General features: G+C 33.5%; 1 protein-coding gene across 1 annotated transcript in view; it reads left to right on the top strand.

Moving 5' to 3' along the window:
• Window positions 1–5,846: 5,846 nt before the first annotated feature.
• ATF7IP (activating transcription factor 7 interacting protein) overlaps window positions 5,847–19,828 on the top strand; it is a 107,921-nt gene continuing 93,939 nt past the window's right edge. The window contains exon 1 of the mRNA XM_054591403.1: window positions 5,847–6,029. The gene's annotated coding sequence lies outside the window, so the exon portion shown is untranslated. The remainder of the gene's footprint in view (window positions 6,030–19,828) is intronic.

Below are 19,828 nucleotides of genomic sequence, written 5' to 3'. Positions count from 1 at the left end.
CACCATCCTTGCATCCTTGGAATAAATTCCACTTCAAAATGGCGTGTGATAGTTTTTCTGTGTTGTTGAATACACTTTGCTAATATTTTGTTCAGGATTTTAGCATCTCTATGTATCTAGGATATTGGCCTGTAATTTTCTTATTTTGCAGTGTCCTTGTCTGGTTTTGTTATCAGGTTAATGGTGGCCTCTTAAATGAACTTGGAAGTGTTCCCTCCTCTTTTACTTTTTCAAAAATTTTAAGAAAAATTGGCATTAATTCATTTTGAAATGTTTGGTAGAATTAATTGGTGAAGCTATCTGGTTCTGGACTTTTGTTTCTGAGAGATTTTGATTACTAATTCAATCTCCTTACTAGTAATTGGTGTGTTTGGATTTTCTCTTTCTTCATGTTTTAGTTTTGGTAGGTTGTATATTTCTAGGCATTTATCTATTTCTTCTGGGTTGTCCCAATTTTTTGGAGGGGGTGAGCATATAATTATACACAGTAGTGGTTTATGATCCTTTGTTATTTCTGTGGTTATAACACCTCCTCTTTCATTATTGATTTAATTTATTTGAGTCCTCTCTCTTTTTTCTTGATCAGTCTAACTAAATGTGTATCAAATTTTTATTTTTTAAAAAAAGCTCTTAATTTCATTGCTCTTTTCTATTGATTTTTTGGTCTCTATTTCATTTATTTCCACTGTGATATTTGTTATTTCCTTCCTCTTGCTAACCTCGGGCTTCATTTCTTTAACTTTTCTAGTTCCTTGAAGTGTAAAGTTATGTTGTTTGATGCTTTTCTTGTTTCTTGATGTAGGCATTTAATGCTATAAATTTCCCTCTTAGAACTGCTTTCCCTGCATCCTCTAAAATAGGTATGCTGTATTTCTATTTTAATTTGCCTCAAGGTATTTTTTTAATTTCTCTTTTGATTTCTTCTTTGATCCACTTGTTCAGGAATATTTTTATTAAAATGAAATAATTGGCAAGTCTAGAATTTAATGTAACTTATTTGCTAATTTTCAAAATGAATATATTTCTTTTATGTTGCATAAATACCTACATGTAAGGTATGCAGATAGATATGAGTAATATGATTTACTATTTCAAATAATTTCCAAAAATTATGTACAAATGTTGGGAGTACTACATAACTTACGAGTATCTACAGAAACACAAACTGGAACATGTAAACAAGGAAGAAAATGGAGGCTTGACACTTCTGGCAAATGACTTTGTTACACAAAAATCAATTGAATCTGTACTAATAGAGAAGAAGAATCTGAGAAGTTTATTTTTCTTAAATGAGTTATTTGGCCACGCAAAATTTACATGTTCTAAAGCTGAGTATGCGCCTCAACACACTGACCTTCACAGTATTCTGATAGTTGCTTTTGGAGGACACAGAGCAAGAAATATGGAGATATAGTCTCATAATATTAAGAGAACAGATGTGTAAGGTCACAGTTCCCAAAATGGTAGTTGCTGAGGGTCAAATTCTGAGTGACAAAGGCATATATGTGTTCTTTTTAAATGCATGATTCCTTAAAATATGGGGATTAGGACAGAGGGCCCTCTTGCCCAGGTTTAATCTCAGTACTGGTTCTATCCTTTTTATGAGTGCTAGTTAAGTGCCTTTTTTTTTTTTTTTAAAGCCTCCTCACCCGTGGCTGCCAGGATACTCTTGGGAAGCCCACTCCTCAGGGACAGATGGGGCAGATGATGACTTCTTGTATTAGTTTTCTATTTCTAACTAACAAATTACCACAAATTTAGTAACTTAAAATAACATGCATTTATTATTTTAGTTTCTGTGTACCAGGAGTTTGAGTCTGTCTTAGATGAATCCTCTGCTCATAGACTTACAAGGTTAAATTAAGGTGTTATTTGGGCTGCATTTTCATCTGAAAGATTGATGGGTTAAACTGCTTCCAAGCTCATTTTGTTGGTTGGTAGAATTTATTTCCTTATGGCCATACAACTGATGGTCCTACCTTTTTAAAATCCTCATTCAAAGACATTTTTTCATTGCTTTTAGAGGGAGAGGGCGGGAGAGAGGGAGGAGAGGGAGAGGGTGGGAAGGAAGGGGTGGAGAGGGAGAGAGGGAGGGAGAGAGAGAGAGAGAAAGAGAGGAAGAGAGAGAGAGAGAGATGTGGGAGAAACATTGATTAGGTTGCCTTCTCATACGTGTCCGGACTGGGGATCAAACCCTCAACCTGGGTATGTACCCTGACTTGGAATCAAACCTGTGACCTTTCAGTTAATGGGATGCTGCTCCAACCAACTGAGCCACACTGGCTAGGGTAGTCCTTCCTTTTTTTGCTGGCTGTTGACTGAAGTCCACCCTGAGGTCCTAGAGGCTACCCAAAGATCCTGAAGGACACTTGTAACTTTCCACATCAGCTTCTCAACATGATGCTTAGTTCATCAAGCCAGCAAGGATAATCTTTCTTCAGGGAAGGCCCAGTTCCTTTTTCAAAGGAATTTTTCCAGATTAAGTCAGGTCCACAAAGATAAACTCTCTCTCTCTCTCTTTTTAAGCTTTTATTTATTTTTAGAGAGCAGCAGGGAGGGAGAAAGAAAGGGAGAGAACATTGATGTGAGGGAGAAACAGCAATCAGTTGTCTCTTGTAGGCACCCAACTGGGGATCAAATCTGCAACACAGGCATGTGCCCAGACTGGGAATTTGAACCAGTGAAATTTTGCTTTGCAGATGACACCCAGCCAACTGAGCTACACTGGTCAGAGCTAAAATAATCTCTCTTCTGGTTAACTCAAAATTGATTTATTTGGGACTTTAAGGACATCTGCAAAATTTATTCACCTTTCCCATATTCTGTTGGCTGGAAGCAAGTCATGGGTTCTGACTATAATCAAGGGAGGAGGATTATACAGGGTATGAACACAAAGGGGTAAAAATCATCTTAGAAGCCTGTTTATCACACTTGCTATTCCCAAGAGATTTTTTCTTGAGTTTTCCCAAGTTTGCCTGTTTACCACTTCAGTTCAAATTGGAGGAAAATAATACAAATTATCAGGTTGTGGTTAATTCATAGTCTTTCTTAATTGTAGTCTAGGATGTGCAGATAGAAACTGCTCAAACTGAGCTATGTTTGTCCAATTAATTTTCTGACAAGTACATGATTACTATTACCTAACACTTATTATATACCCAATATTGCATAAAGTGTTTAACCAGAATTTAATCTTCATAAAAGCTTTACCAGAGAGCAGCTATTTTTTATCACCCCCATTTTATATTTCAGGAGCCATTTGCATAGAGAAGTTTGGAACATGCAACAAGTAAGAAGTAGAGAAATTTCCAATTCAGGTAGTAGGCCTTCAGAGTCCATTTTTGTAAGCACTCTATTAGGCTTTCTCTTATATTATAGAACTTAGAAAACTTCAGTTTTCCTTTTCAGCTATTCCTTTTTTGAGTTTAAGGTATTTTTCAAAAGTTATGTTTTCCTTGTTCAATTTCTGCTCAATTGTTACAACTGAAAATCATTTATTTATGTTTATTATTTTAGGTATTTTTTTTTCTTTTTGTGTTTTGGATTGTTTTCCATGAGAAATTCATCTTGTTTTAATTTAGCATCTTTTTCTAGAGGCATATTCAGATAGCATGTATAAATAAGGCCACAATGGTGAATACTATATGGAAATCCTTCAGTACTGATCGGTAAGTATCTGCTCCACCCCTGAATACTACTCCTACACTGGGGTCTGCCTCAGTCCCCAGCTGAAGAACTTCTGAACCTCTCCACAATCCTCCAACTAGGAGATTAATATCTGACAAAGTAGGGGGTCTTAAAGCCTGCTTCCATTCTAATTGGTCAGTGCCTGGTGCCACAGTGACTGATAATTATTTTGAATGTAATCATACTTAGAAGTTGAAACCATAAGTATTTTTATTCTTCAGTGTCACTGCATTTCTGTCTTATCTAACTTGAATTCTTTGTTTTGTACCTATTCTGATAGTACTCTTAGTTCTACATTATGAGCCAAGTCAAATGTCACCTCTTCTGTGAAATTTTCCCATTTACTACGAGGAAGATTTAGGTCCTCTTGTTTTATATTTCTTTTATATTTAGTGTATATCTTCATGATAGTAATCATCTCATGTTGATTATCTGTATATATGACTCCCTGTTAGAGGCAGTATCATTTCTTCTCAGCATTGCCAATGCTTAGAATAGCGTGTTGAGTACATACTAGATATTGTACTTCTTGAATGAAACAATAAATAGATCAACCAGTAGGTACATGGCTGAAGAGATTATAAATGGCTGAGGATATTTGAGGATATTCTAAAACAATAAAACTGTCTAGTTGGAGTTTATGCAGGTATATCTAGAATATGAGCGTATCTAAGACAATTAATCAATTATTGAGTTAATGCTGACTTATTTTTCCTTTTCCTGTTAGCCTACGCAATTGAGAATGATTGTAAAAATGATTCCTTTTTATTTGCTTATAGAGGACATACAAAGTGAAACCTAATGGACTTCATTATTCTAATCCCATTTCACTTATTATAGAGAACTTTTAATATCAATATTAATATTTTTAATTTACTGAGCATTTATTCTATAATTGAACACCTATATACTAAATAAATTATAATAATAATGTTATAATTGAGCCTTGTTTTGAAATTTATTGAGCAACTATATACTATGTTCTGTGCTAAGTACTTTACAAAGTTTAGCAATTAAGCAATGCAAATTTGTTATTTTCTGACTTTTAAGTGAGTCCTCATTGCTCTCACAATGAAGTTCAGCTTTCATGTAAGAAATCTATTAAATTAGTTCTCACATCAGAGATTATCTCTTCTAGGAAGTCATTACTGATGCTTCAAGTCTGGATTAGGTGATCCTTCTAAAAGCAACTTGGTATCAGCTAAATTAAGAGGCCCAAATTATAAAAATAAGTATTAACCACTTTGCACTAATTTCTTATTACTTACAAAAATTTCCTGTTTACTTTTCTGTTTACTCCATTGTAATATAGATTTCTTGAGGATAGGCACCTAATATAGGTTGGAACACAGTAATTGTTAAATAAATATTAAATGAATAGATTAATTGAGAAATTACATTAAAAGTCAAGCTTTATGGTCTATTTTTGAGGCTTTACAAAACAAATTTGCTTACTTTACAAAACACATTTACTTTTATTTATCATATAGTCCTCTCAACTGATTTTAACTGGAGGCATTATCGCCATTTTAGAGATGAGAAAACTGAGTAATACTTATTCTGTTTAACAGGCAAGTAACCCCAAGTACTTGGATGCGAGCCCAGAAGTCCCAACCAAGCAGCACCTTCCCCACTACATCCCACTGGCTTTCATTAGCGGTTAGCTCCCAATGTAAAATTTAGTAAGAAGGATACAGCTTCTGGTGGGAGAGTATCATTGGGAGTGCTTGCTCTGGCACAGAACTGAAAGGAAAGATGTGTTTTCTTCATTAACTCATTACGTATACAGTTTAAAGCAAACTTTCAACTTTTAATATAAATAATAAATAAATCAACACACTCTAGCCTTTTTCGAAAATCCTTCCCTCTGCTTTTAAACTCTCACCTATTTCCTTCCTTCCTTCTCAGGCTCATAGAGGGCGCTCACAAAGTGTTACTCACTCCACCGGCTGAGGGAAGTCCCACTGAAAAATACACCTCACACAGCAACTGAAAGGCGCAGCGCCACCAAGACAGAAGGCGGGGCCAATTTCCCTCATTCAAATAAAAAACCATGTGATTTGCATAAGGACCAGCCAGTCTGTCAGCCTATTGGCTGATAGCGCAAAGGGCGTGGCCAATAGTACGACCACCGAGCCACGCCTACTTAATTTGCATAACGGCCTCGCGCGTGCAGGGAGAAGCGGGTTTGTTTTTGAATCTGCGGCGGCGGCGGCGGCAGCAGCGGTGACGGCGCGGCGAGTGAAGCGCGCGAGACTGAGGCAGCAGCTTTGGGGGCGGCTGCGCGGAAGGCGCCGTGGGAAGGAACTTGATTCCCACTTTCTCACCTCTTGCCCGGAAAGGTATATGTGCATCCTAGGGGCAGTTATAACCATATTTTCTTAAATTACTATTGTATTTCTGAAGAGTCAACACCGCATTATGGCGGCTGCGGGAGTTTTGTTTGCGCGTGCGCGGTTGCGGAGCTGCGGGCCGGCGCTGCATGGGAGCACGTGATCTTGCGGGGTCGGGCTCTAGCTGCAGTTGTGCAGCGGGCTGGGCGGTGGCTGCGCAAGCGCAATATTCATTTTCAAGATCTAATGTTCTTGCTGGACGCCATTTGGGTTCTAGATTTAATTTTCCTCGTTCTTGAGGGGTTACATTTTGATACCCTCAAACTCTCACATTTTTCAAGAAAAGCGTCTCTCTTATGTAATACTTGTGTGCAGACCTCAAACTGTTTTCTTTTATTTTTCCGGTTCTCTGAGAAGCTGTGGACTTTTCTGTAAAAGTGATTGTCACTATGGTTCTCGATTATAATTTCACTTTTAGAGTGTTGCTGGATTCAAGCTTATATTTAGGAAGGTGAAGATCAGCACCTAGTGGTGTTCTCACAGGAAGTGCATTTATTTGAATTGCACATTTGCAAATAATATTTTTAACCCTGTTTTTACCAGTGCTATTATCATGGGATGTTTACTAAATGGAAATAATTTGAATTTTTGAAATATGAGAGGGAGGGTCATGGGAAAGACCTATATGTCTTGTTTAAAACGAAATCTCAGTCTCCTTGGGGTATTTATTTTTAGAAAATATGTGCTCCTAAGTCAGTGAAGTTTTAATTTTAATGAGTTTGTGTGCCTCTGATCATACTAACGTTTGAGTTTTACATTTTTCAGTTTCTGATCACTTGTGCACTGCTGCTTCAGTTAGAACATTTTTGTTACTTTTTTAAAATTGAGTCATTATCTTGGCATTTTGTTATGATAGGTAAAATATAAAACTTGGTAAATTTTTCTGATAAAGAATTCTGTAAGGAACTTCCAACTACACTAAGGCCTGTATGAGGAAATTAAGTGAACCATCAATTAAAAAAATACCCATATACATATGTGTAAGATAAAATTGTGTTTGACTTTTTAAGATTGTAACGTTCCTGGTTTTATTTTCTTAAAAGAAAATAGTTATAAGTATGTTATTTATTATTTGAGTTTAAAATGGTATTGCCACTATATTTAAATCTTACATAACATGCTTGGGAGAAGAAGTTTTATGCAATTTGATATAATTCTACCATTGTGCAAATTATGTCTTACCGGGCTAAAAACTTGTAAATGGTTTTCATAAACTTCATCTGTGGTTATAACAGTTCCTTGGTAAATTTAAGTCAGTCCCCTGTCAAATGAAAAAGTGGTTCTTGCTTTGCAATCTTGGTTGCTTTAGGGACATTTTTATTGCCTTAACTTTAAACAAGTACCATTATTAGCATTTAAATATAGTTGAAAGGAATAGTTGTGGTTGGTGGATTTTTTTAAAATACCACCCACGAGATAGAATGCAATGATAGGAAAAATTCTTTTTTTCTTAACAGAAAATTTGTCGTTGATTTAATTCCTGGGCTTCTGGAGACTCCTACTAACAAGTATATTTAGAGGGCAGTTGTGCAATCTTCCTTTTTATACTTCTCTGGTGATTTACCCATCAGACTCCTCCCCCACCTCCTTTGACATTGTTTCTAGTGTTTTATGAGCGTTAAAAATATGTTGTAGTTCTGTATCTGTGTGTATGTATGTGTAGACAAGTACATATGTAGGTTAAGAAAAGAACTTTGATCTTAGGGCGTGGTATACTTTGCATTTCCAGAAAAGTGAAATATTTTGGTTTATACATTCAAGCTGATGTTTTGAATATACAAATCATTTGAATATACAAATGATTACCTCTTAGGTTAATGTTGAAGACTGAAAGAAGTACTTTGAAAAAACACTGAAGAACATAATGAACAATGTAAATATTTATTGGGAGGACAATTTTGCTGTCATCTTTGTTAGAAAGTCAAATAAAGTTCTATAAACTTAAAACTAAGGTCAGTGAATTGTCTGAACGTATACTCTTTGTTTATTGGTCCTGTCAATACAAGCTTCTTTTGAAATTTTACTTTGATAGTTGATACCACAAAATTTTGACACATGGGCAGTATATATAAATATTAAAACTAGGTTCCAGGAATAAATAAAAGTTACCTCGGTTTTAAGTCTTTTTAGTTTTGCGAATTTTAAGTATTATATAATTTAGTTCAGATACAAAGATTTGATTAAGCCCCAAGCCATTGAAATTGTCTTTTTTCCTATATGATTTTAATGAAATTAATAAATTATTTTTTTACTTATAACACATTTGGAATATATTGAAATTAATGAACATTTAGAAATAAATGCTCTAAATGTTTTGGTGATTTCTGTGACCTTCCCATGGTTGAGCAGTTGATCAATAATAATTGATCAATAATATTGATCGATTGATCTGTTTTTACTTGGATCATAATCTCATTCCTGTTCTTTTAACTTAGTATTTCGGATATTTTTCCATTTTATTATTCTTTTAGAATGTGTTCTTTAATGGTTATATGATATTGTGAAAACATCCCAAATTATCAAATATTCTTCAAATATGTTTTCAAATGACCCCAAAACATTATCTCTATTTCGAATGTTCTGTGACTTACTAAACCTTTTTTGTTGTTGACCATTTTGCTTGTTGACCCTTTCTCTATTATAAATAATGCTATACTGAACATCCTTTTCTGTGGGTCATGATCTAAATCTTAAAATACTTCTTTGAAATTACTGTTTCACAGGGCTTTTAAAATAATTCACAAATTGATAAAAAGTTTTTAGAGACAGCATTTACCACCATCAGTTTGGTGGTTGAAAAATTGTATCCCATTTACTTCCTTTTTAAATAAATAACTAAATATATATTTTTATATATATTTAATATATATATTAAGATACATATATCAAAAATATAACTAATGAACTTTTTCATGTTTAATATATATGCAGGTTTCTCATTTTTTGTGAATTACCTGTGAGGTTTTTTTGTGTATTTTTCTGTGGTAGGTAGGTAACTTTTTTATTTATTTAATAGCTGTATAAATAGCAGGTATTTATAGATATTAGCCTTTTGCTTTTCACATTTTATGCAGTTTTTTTAGTTCATTACTTTTTAAATTGCTCATCGTTTTATGTATTGAGAAGTGTTTTGTTTTCACATAATCAAATCCACTGGTTTTATTTGTGATTTCTTCCAGGACTTCTCTGCCTGGAAAATACTACCTGTTGTAAGATGAACTAAATGTGTGTTGTTTGTTTCTTTCTAGATGTTTTCTAGAATTTAACAAAAAATGTTTTAATGTATATGGAGTTTATTTTAATGTACTGTGTAAATGTGGGTTGCTAGTTTCCACTTGTGTTAGTGATCTATTTCTTATTGCTTTGAGTTGTTTTCTTTTGATCTTAAATACTGGGTTTGAGTTAATCAATTCTGCTTCATTTACTAGGATGTTTTAAGTTTGGGTCCACTGGTCTTGGAGTTCTATAGATCGGCTTAAAGAGTTCCTTGGATTCCTTGATGTACACAATGTTATATGAGTGCATATGTACACTTTTCTGGGCAAAGTTACTGTTTTCATCAGCTTCTCACAGGAATATGTAATATAACATCTAAAAGCAGGTTAACAACCACTTGTATATGGGCCTTTTTCATATAGAAGTACTGAATTATTTTATTTGCTGTGGTGTTACAGACCACATAACTGTATATTCATAATTCCTTTCCCACAATTTTTTAAGCTAGTCTTTCCTGTTTTTGCAGATGAACTGTAGATTCATTTGGTTAAATTAAAAAAAAAGCCAACTATTTGTAGTTTTTATTTAGAGTGGCATTAAACCTAAATTGGAGTGAATTTAAATATTTTATATGTTTGTTTTTTGTATATGAAACACTTCCTGCAGATCGCACAAAAATGTACCACTTTTAGGAACTCTGGGAAAATTTCTGATACTTGTTACTTTTCAGTAAGGTATTATATACTGGCTTTTTAGTGCTGATAAATGTTAATAGGGATGAGTTGGAAGAGTATATATAGTACTTTGTTCCTATTTTTAATCTGCTTTAGGACATGATGACATGAAAATAATACAAATATGAAGTTAGAAGTAGGAAAAATAGATTTTTAAGATAAAATGTTCTGCAATACTTGAAACCAAAATTTTTCTTCTTTGGTTAACATAGACATATTTTTTTAATGGAGGAATTTTGAAAAGTTATTCATTTTCTGGTCAGGATGGAACCTAATACTATAATAAAGAAAAAATTTTTGGTTTTGGTCTCTTTGGTAACAAAGTATTATAGTCTTTCATAAGGATGTTAACTGATTATTTAAATTCATTCTCCATTAAGTCTACTGTTTGTACTGATTGCAATGAAGACTATAATCTTGATTAATAATGATCTATTTCAGTTGTAATTCTGCTTTATCTTTTTCATAATGTATATAGGATAGAAAGGTTATTTCAAAAGTATTTTTATTGAACTAGTTAAAACTTGAAATTGATGAAAAGAAAACAAGGAAGATAGAAATCAAATGTTAAAATACTATTGGCTTTATGAAAATAAACCTAGGAAATAGGTAGAAATGTTAAAATATTGGCTTCCCTTAAGCATTTTTTTTTTAAATGAAAAATTCCCATCTTGGCTCTCTTTCAAGCAAATCTGCTTCAGAAATTTTTATATTCTACTGTTTTTGTGTGACCTTTGTCCTTACCTGAGAACTTTTCCTAGTTCTCACTAATGATATTTCTTTTTCAGACTATAATAGATGAAAACTAGAAAATTGGGGACAGAATTGTTACTGGATAAGTATGTATGGATTGTGGCAAGAAATGATGGCTAGCATCTTGATTGTGTAGAGTTCTCAGATTTCAGATGTTAGAAGCAAGAATTTAAACTCTTAGTTTTGAGGTTAGTTTGGGAATCAGTATGCCTAGAGCTGAATCAGTATTTATTATGCAGTCATCATATAATCAGTAATCAATATAGTAATTAGCAATCTCATTAATGATTCTGAATTATAGAGAATATTTATATGTAACTTGTTCAGGAAGGCAAAGAAGTGTATGATTTAGTTTAGAAAGATTTTTGTTATAATATTGTTAAGTTTTGAGGTATGTGGAAAATTCATACATTGGCATACCTAGTTTTTCAAGGGAGTCATATGCAGAAAGAATTTTGAGAATAAAGCTCTTACCTTTGAGTTCCTAACAGACGTGGGGCATATTATAGATACAAATTAAGTGGTGTTTTCACAGTATTTACGTAATCGATTATGAAATTAACATCAAAATTCAGTGGTTTTTTGAAATTCAGTAGTTTCTCCTGTCATGTTAGTTAGTTCAACATGGAAAAGTAAAAGTGAGTTCCACCAAATTAAACTTTATATATACTCAAGTTGCAGGGTGCAAACCATTCTGTAAATGAATACAGAGAATATGAGTTCTGGGCAGCATTTTCAGGTCCTGCCAAATGAGAAGACAAGGGCAGTAGTGCTTATTAAATACAATGTGAATGTTTTCAGTTTTGAATTTTAATCTTTTTTTTTTTTTTTTGAGTCTTTAAGATAATGACACAGGCATCTCCTTGGCCACTGTCCAAAAAAGTGTGGCAGAGCTAGGCCTATGGATGTAGTTGATATTGCCTCCCTGACAGTCTATAACTGGACCTGTGTAAACATGAAAGTCTGGAAAATGAAGATGACCTGTTAACTTTACCATCAGAAATATTTACTTATTCATGTCTGCAGGTTTTCATTGCTCAGAATAGTATAACAATGTTTTGTGTTACTTTGTATTTAAGAGCTAGGTATAACTAGCTAGAAACCCTTTAGTTTGTTGAGAGAGAGCCCTTTGATGGTAATGTGACGAAGCAGTGTCAAAATGTCTGTCTCTGCTGTTCGTATAGCCCTGTGTTACTTTGAGGAGGAACTATTGTCTTAATGGGCACCTTAGGAATTACGTGTGTAGCACTCTGTCACTTTTACATTCTAATAAGAAATTTGAATTGTACGTTAATTTGAACTGTACATTAGAATAATGATCCTCAGAGCTGATAGAACTGTGAAGGGAACTCTGAGTCAGTAATTCTCAAAGATCATCACCTTCCATTTTGTAGAAAAGTAAACATAGAAGGTTGAAAGAGAATCTGCTGTTTTGAGAACCAGGGTAAAAGGCGTCTGGTAAAACAGTGACTGCTTCAGCTTATTTTCAGCTAAGGCTTTGTAGCTTAGGAATGTATCTGTCCTGTTATTCTTATTAGAATAAATGTTTTAAGAAAAGGAAGAAATAAAAGAAAGCATGGAAGAGAAAAAAGGCTGTCTTTGAACTTTTAAAATTTCCTTTTAGGTGGTAAATATCAGGAGCTAATTGGATTACAGTAAAAGACTAATTTTTCTGAGAGACTATTACTATTGTTTAAGGGTTAATAATGTTTATTTCCCTCATATAACACTACAGCAGGCTTTTTAGGGTTTACAAGTGGCTTTGGATTAACAAATGGTTTTCATATGTTGAACATAGTTTCTAGGTAGAACTACTACACAGTTTTACTAGCCAGGGGCAAGGAGAAAAGACAAGTAAATGGGAATGCCCATTCATTCTTTTGAGAACATAACCTGGAAGTGGCATGTACCCCTTTGACTTGTGTTTTATGGCTGAAAATTTAGTCATTGGACCGTGCTTAGCTGGGAGAGGAAGGCTGAGAAATGTAGTATCCAGTTGGACAACTATGCATTCGCCTAGAAGGAGAGAAATGAATATTAGAGAACAGTTAGCATTTTCTGCTAGAAATGAAGCTGGAATAGTAGACTAAGTAATTTCTAATTTGCTGTTGAAAACTGGTTTTCTGTTTTAAGAGTTAGATCCAGTTATAACTCTGTATATCTTCCTTTGAAATGGAATTTTGAGAGCTTTGTGTTCATGATTTGTCGCTGAGGACCTGGTTGTTATAAATACTATTTGGTAGAATTCTTCCTCTTTTCTCCTTGCCTTTGAAAACATTAAATCGTGCCCTGGCATGTGTGGCTCAGTTGGTTGGAGCATTGTCCCATAAACCAAAAGCAAAAGTGTTGCAGGTTTGATTCCCTGTGAGGGCATGTGCCTGGGTTGTGGGCCAGGTCCCCAGTCAGGGAGTGTGTGAGAGGCAACTGGTTGATGTTTCTCTCTCATATCCATCCCTTCCCCTCTCTCTAAAAAAAATCAGTACACGTATCCTCGGGTGAGGATTTAAAAAAAATTATGATTAGTTGTGGAAGAACTGTAATTTTCATTTAATTTTTAAGTTACTGTAATATTTTTGAACCTTGACAGTTAACACTTATTTTAAAAGGATGAAGGATAGTAGGTAAATTGTATGACATTTGTTTGGACTGCTTGTTTTAGTCTCTAAGTTAAGGATTGGTTTTTTTGTGTTTTTTTTTGCATTATCTTCTGTTTTTTATGAGTGTGTGTGTATAAAATGTACATTTTCACATTAGAAGATAATGATTTTTGAAGACCTTGTAATATACACAAGTAAAAAGATTGTGATCGTGAATTCTTTGGATGTAGGTCAAATTTACATAATTAAGTAATTAAAAATAGCTTTCTGTAGATGATAAATAAAACAATAGATATTTGTGTAAGGCACAGAAAGTGGAACTCTGTTGTGGGGAAGTCAAAGTAATCTTATTATGTTAGGAGAACTCAAAGTAGTTTCCCTAACATAAATACTTGATTTTTTAAATAAAGAGTCATTGCTCCCTTGGTACCTGGATAATAAGCCTAATAGTAAAGGATCAGTTATTTATTCTCAGCTAGAAGTTCTCTAATTTCTTTTTATTTTGTATCTCTTTTAAAGGCATTTATTCCTTTTTTTATGTTTACTGTTACTTGTGTAGTAGTTTATAGGCTTCCTGCAGTTAGGGATATCTTACTGATTATCTGATAAATGTCTCATTTTAAAGACAAATCTCTTCTAATTAGGTATGATTAAACCACATAAGACCACTTTGAAAACTAAGAGATTGCTTTCCACACTGCCTACCTCGATATTCATAAATATTTGCTTATCGAAAGAATAGAACCCATTTGTATTAGGTGGAGGTGAAAAAAAGGAGAGTAAGATATTCTAGTTCCTTTTTTTAACTCATGATTATCCACAGATGTTGGGATTTTTTTTTTTTAATAATTGAACATGTAATTTACTTAAGCGTCCACTGGATAAATTGTCAAAGATAGATACGCACTTTGCACATGGAAAATTATAAATAGTAAAACAACTTTAGAAAATGTTATCCATTAAGAAATAGAAGAAAATTAAGGAAACACCATTCCTTACTTATATATGTTTCTAAAACAACTCTGAAAGACATATGTGTACAAATTCATAAGGGTTTGATGAAAAGATGGAATGATTTTTTTTTTAACTTTGTGTGATTCCTTTCCCTTACAAACTTGATTTAACAGTTGGAAAATAAAAACAAATAAATGAAGAAAAAAAGAACAAGAGGAAAGATAAAGTATTTTCCTAAAATCAGTTAATAATATAGTGGAGTGGAAAGAACAGTCATTTTGTATTGGAACCTGGGCAATTGGTGTTTCTCAGCGGTGTTCCTTATGTATAAAATAATGATTCCACCTACCTGCTAGGATTATTATGGGGACTACAAGAGATTAGACATGTAAAATGCTTAGCATTTGTTTTTGACTCATTTTTCTTATCTGGCCTCAGTGAATTGGTGAGTCAGTCAGGCCTGAGTGTTTACTAAGAGGCAGCTATGTGCAGCTAGAGGAAGCCCTGCAGTGCAAGATACATAGAAGATGACAGTGTTCTTGATTACTGGAGCTAGAATTTAAATGCATTTATAAAGTAATTTAGAAAAGTTGGTTTGATAATACTACTCACCAGTAGGGAAAAATAAACATTTAGAAAAGTAGCTATTTGCAAAAGTTTGAGGGGGAGTCCAGCTTTAGGACTGATTCATTAAATTATTAAAAAGTGTTGGTTTTTTAAAAGCAGCAGCTCTTGGATTTTGTTTGTTTTTTGCTATTCCCACTTTTGACCAAAGCTTCTCTTTTAGCAGTTTATTATGGAAAAATTGTCACACTAACTTAAAAGAAAGGGTGGGGGGGGGGTAAACTGCTAAAAAAATTAAATAAAAATACTGAATGTGTAAAAAAAAAAACCCAAAGTATTAAGACTAAGAACCTTATAAGATTACTAAAAATCACTAAGTTTACAGTAAGCCTCTTCATCTATTCATGGTGAAAAAGCAATCATTTCTCACATTAATTATCTTCAAGGTTTGTCAGTTTTTTCAGACAACCGTAATTGTCAAAGTTAGAGGTAATGTCATTTATTTGGGGTACTAAATCCACATAGGATTAACCTCCCCCTGGCCCTGCTTTTTCCCGCTTTAATTTCGGGTAGCAAAGTGCTCCTTCCTTCTTTACCTTGCAGCTGTGAAACTTGCTCAAAGTTGAGGCAAAACAAAAGTGTCAGTTTCCTCTCATAACCTTTTCTGTGGCCAAGTGTCCTTTAAGGCACAGATTTGACCACATAAGCTTGTGTAATAATTTTGATTCTTTATTTATTTTGATGTTTTATTTGACCATTTTCTTAAAATTGGTCTAATAAGGTATTGATTAATGTTATTAACAACATCCTATTTGATAGAGATTTAAGAGTTAACATCTGTTTAGATGTTTTGTAGAGTATAATAATTAACTTACACACTTTTATCTGCTTGATAACAAAGTCAGGAACCAAGAACCATTTATTTCCTTCATGAGTTATTACCAGCAGTACTTAAAACTGTAGGATATCATGGTTCCCTGAGATTCCCACTCCTACATTTGTCTGTTTCTTGACTTAGTAGACATCATTTCTACCTTTGTGATGTAGTCCTTGTTTCTTGTCATAACTAATTATAGATTTGTTTTTAAAGGTCACATTTTTCTTGCCTTGGTTACAGATTTGATTTATCCAATTTTATCCTGGTAGGAAAGAAAACAGATTCTTACTGAAACTATGTGAACTGGTCATAAAAAATAAAGAGACTCAATTATGATACTTTATACAATACTTAATTATTATTCTAAGTATTTTTTAGACAAGGTATAATATTCAATGATTTTTATACAGAATTGTTCTTAAAATATCCTGATGTTTTATTAACATAACCTATATTAAGATCTTTCATAGGATATCTTCTAGAATTCTGAGTGTATGAGATCAAGATACTATTTAAATTACTATTTATACAAAGTATATGAGGTCTTCCAGAAGGTATCCAGCCATGTAATATGAAAAACAGAGACATTTATTGAAGAAGATACAAGATACAAGAAACATTGTACACAGGACAATGATACCTCAGTCCACTTCAAAGTTAGGCACCTTGGGATCTCACCCAGTTCTAATCACCATCAGCTGCCCTGTCATATTTTGCAAATCTCATTGGTGGTCTGAAATCTCTTCCCTTTCAAAGGTGATTTTAGTTTTGGGAAAAGCCAGAAGTGGCAGGGCACCAAACCTGGGCTGTGACGGGGGCTGAGTCACCTGGGTGATTTGATGTTTCACCAAAAAAGTCTGCGTGAGAGGTGATGCATGAGTGGGTCGTGATGAAGCTGCCTATCACCAGTTGCCCATAGCTGCACTGACTGGTACAGCAAAGTCGTCATTGTTTACGCATGTGCATTCCAGTCTACTTTCCTTGGCTGCCAGGTTACATCAGTGTCGTGCAAATTGTTCTCATATTAACAATGACTGGACTTTTTCCAGACAGACCTTGTATCTTAATTGAGGATTAGAGTTTTCCTATGTGACAATTAAAAATAAAATATTAACCGTAATTCAGTTCACTTAATCCTAGGTAATTCTTGTTTTATTGATGGTAGGGTGACACAAAATTGTCTGCACCTGACTAACAGAACCACAGAAATCTTGACTCATTCTCTTGATACAGTTTTTGACAGATGTTGATTCATGAAGGTAATGTCAACTTTATAGCCCTAAGTCTCTTACATATAATAATAGTTAGATGATTTGGTATAGTCTGTTACTAAGGATCCTTTGATGTTTGTATTTAAAGGAAGTAGCAGCAAGGATCTTGACTTCATTTTTGTTTCTTAAATCTTACTGCTTCAGCCTAGCGTCTGGTATACCACTGTCATTCTTTGAATTTTATTCACCATTTTAGGGATTTCCTTCATTCTTCTGTGCAACTCCCCCCCCGCCCCCCCGGCCCTTTTTTTAATGTTGTACTTTTTTTTTATTCTCTCATTATGTGGAGGGGACTTTTATTATTATATAGTAAATTTTTGAGAAAGAATATATGGAAGGTATATTTTTTGAGACTATGTGTATCTGAAAATTACCATATATTGTTATGCCTGATAGTTTGGCTAGGTATAGAAATTTAGGTTAGAAATTCACTTTTCTTTAGAATTTTAAAGGCACTGTTTCATTATATACTTGCTTCTTTTACTGCTGAGAAATATGAAGTCATTCTTATTTCTGACTTCTCCCTCAACAGAAGCTCGTAGAATCTGTTATTAGTCTCCAGTATGCTGCAAGTTTATCATTGGCTGGCATTCATCACATCCTTTCAGTTTAGTAGTTCTTGACTGAAAATTTTTCTTAAATGATTTCATTGGTGATACCTTTCTTCTGCCATTCTGTCATTCCAATGTGAATTTTTGGTTGGGTCCTCCAATTTTCTTACATTTTTTCTCATTTACAACATTGTCTTTTTGCTCAGATTTCTTCAGTTTTATCATCACGTTCTTCTTTTGAATTTTTCATTTTTTTCTATCATGTTCTTAATTTATGTTTTTTTATTTCTTGCCTATAGTATTCTATTCTTGACACAAGAATCCAACATCTTTTCTTATTTGTGGATGATAATGTTTTTTGAAGTTTTCCTGTATAGTCTATTGCTTTGTTTTTTTAATTGAATTGAGTTTATTTTTATTCATTTATTTAGTCTTTGTCCTTCATGCTAGACTTTTTTTTCATAGTTGTCTTTTTCATCTTTGCCTGACTACCAAACACGTTGTGGAAGATGAAAACATGATTAGAATAATTAAATAGAATATTTAGACTTGTTAGTTTTGAACTTCATTATAGGCTGATCTGGTTGGGCTGTTTTTTTGGAGAGCTCCTGAGATCTTAAGGTCTTCTGTGTCTTGGGGTTGTTAGAGGCCACCAGAGATGAGTCTTTAATGTTCATACATAGAGACTCAAGGTATGATTGCCAGCATTCTGGGAGATTAATGGAGCAAAAGGACTAGGGTTCTCTACGTTGAGCAGACAACCCCCTCTCCTTGGTATATGTTTTTTTCATTTTTAACTGTAGATGTTGTTTTCAGTTTGCTAGGATTGGGGAGAGCATGTATTGAATGGAATGTAGTGAGGGCATTTGGGTATCTTACTGCTACACAAACACCTTTCAGTAGTACTCTGTTTTTTAGTCACACCGTCCTACTATTTGCTCCCTTAACCCTAGTTTCCAAAGGTACCTAGTTATCTGGTTCCTATGTTTTTTGAAGTTGCTGCCATGTGAATCAAATTGGTTTATTTTAACTTGTCCCCAGTGCAGCTTGGAATATGGTGTTTTAGGAACTGCTAAGTTAGTTACTAATGGTTCTGCTTATTTCCCAGCTCCCAAAATCTTTCTAGCTATTGTCTCTTACTTTTCTCTCTGCTCTTAAGGATTTATGCTTCAAATATATACTTTTACTGTAGCTTTAATGGGTTGAGGGAGTGAGAGTACGTGTTTTTCATTTTACCATCTTAATATCCTTCTAATGTTCCTTTTTTCTTTTAATATGTATAATATTGATAATAACTTGTATAATTAAAGTACATTAATTAAATAAATGAAAAGTGTGTTAACCTTCTACCCAACACAATGAAACTTTTTATTTAGGGTTTATGGAATTTTCAACATATGGACAATTTTCTAATAGTGTGATATATGATATATAAAAAGTATAGTAATTGATTAGAAAAAATAATATAGTAATTTTCTAGTTCTTTTTCATTGCTACTTTTGTGACCCTGGGCATATGATTGTATTTTCTGGTCATAAAAATTTGAGATTATAGCACTGTTATTTTACATGGTCATTATAAGAGCCATCAAATGAAAAAATTATGTGAAAAGTGCTAGTTTTATTAAGGAAGAGCTAAAACATTGGGTAATCATGAAAATATTTAACTAACATTAGAAATAGCTTCCAAATATGTTTACATTTACAAATAAACAATGGTTGTATTTATCATGACCCACCCTATCTAAAACAAATTTCGTATAACTTATAATATGGTAATCAAGCTATATTTTTCTTAATATTAAAAATTTCAAGGTAAATAATATACTTATGTTCTGTAATTTTCTACAGAGTTCAACTCTTCAAAGCACATAGTAGCTTCTATGTAATAACTATAAAAACACCAAAAACTGAAAAACATTCTACAAAAAGTATTTTTTTCCCCCTTGGGTTTTGAAGTCAAGAAGTTTTTAGGCCAAGACTAACAAGTTGGTTAACTTATTAGTTGACTTCTTCCTAGAATATAAGAGTTGAGATCTTAAAAGTGAAGGTCCTTAAGGATGTCGAATTTTCTGAGATGTTTGTGGTAGAAATGAAAATACTGGTAATGTTTCAATGCACCATCTATTGGACAAATAAATACTGTCCCATATTGATAGAGTGAATAGAAAATGGTGTGATTTCTGCCCTTCTGAAACTCATATATAAAGATACAAGTAATGAAATATGGTA

This window comes from Pteronotus mesoamericanus, unplaced genomic scaffold (genome assembly GCF_021234165.1).
Source record: "Pteronotus mesoamericanus isolate MK-2021 breed Mesoamerican mustached bat unplaced genomic scaffold, CSHL_Meso_final scaffold_21, whole genome shotgun sequence".
In the NCBI taxonomy this organism is placed as follows: domain Eukaryota; kingdom Metazoa; phylum Chordata; class Mammalia; order Chiroptera; family Mormoopidae; genus Pteronotus; species Pteronotus mesoamericanus.
This window is presented reverse-complemented; position numbering and strand designations above follow the sequence as displayed.